Source organism: Geospiza fortis, unplaced genomic scaffold (genome assembly GCF_000277835.1).
Source record: "Geospiza fortis unplaced genomic scaffold, GeoFor_1.0 scaffold240, whole genome shotgun sequence".
NCBI lineage: Eukaryota > Metazoa > Chordata > Aves > Passeriformes > Thraupidae > Geospiza > Geospiza fortis.
Window position 1 is genome coordinate 748,520 of NW_005054379.1, and position 744 is coordinate 749,263.

Sequence of the window (744 nt, forward strand, 5' to 3'; positions counted from 1 at the left end):
AAAAAAAAAAGCTCAGTCTCTTCCGTGAAACTAAACTAGTTCCCTGCCAACCCTTCCTTGCTGCTCCCAGAATACGTCCCTTGTGCCTCTCCGTTCAAACGCCCGCGGTAATTACCTGCGTGGACTGTGTTTCTCCTCTGTCCTAAAACATTTTATTTCTTTTTAGCTTGTCGTCCTCGCTTGGCATTAACTTTCGACAACAGCCAGCAGAGTGTGCTATGAACGCTGAGAAAAGAACATCCTATTTCTGGGAAATTTATATATATATATCCATATATATATATACATAATATATATATAAATATGTACAGAAATGCAGATGAAGACATTTTAAGTGGTTCTAATACTTGCATGAGTGGTAGGTAGCTCCTCCCGTCAATTAAAATACTTCTCTTGTCGCAGATCACAGAACCTCTTCCTTAAAAATTAATAACCAAGTCATACTAAACCGTCTCCTTTCAGCAAGATTGCTTTCCAGCGTTTGTATAAAGTTGGAAAAGTGCCACAGTGGAGATGTCCAAATACGTTTCATAGTCAGAGAGAAGGATCTAGAACACAAGGTATTTAATAGATGAAAATGCAAATCGTAACCCCAGCGTACAGGAAGCAGCTTATGCAATTATACAGTATGAGCATACGTTTCTCCAACCTCATTTCTCCCTTTTTTGGACTGACTTACTGACAGTGGAGTTCCAAACAGAGTCATAAACACAGTAGAAACAAGTGAAATAAAAAAAGATAGAA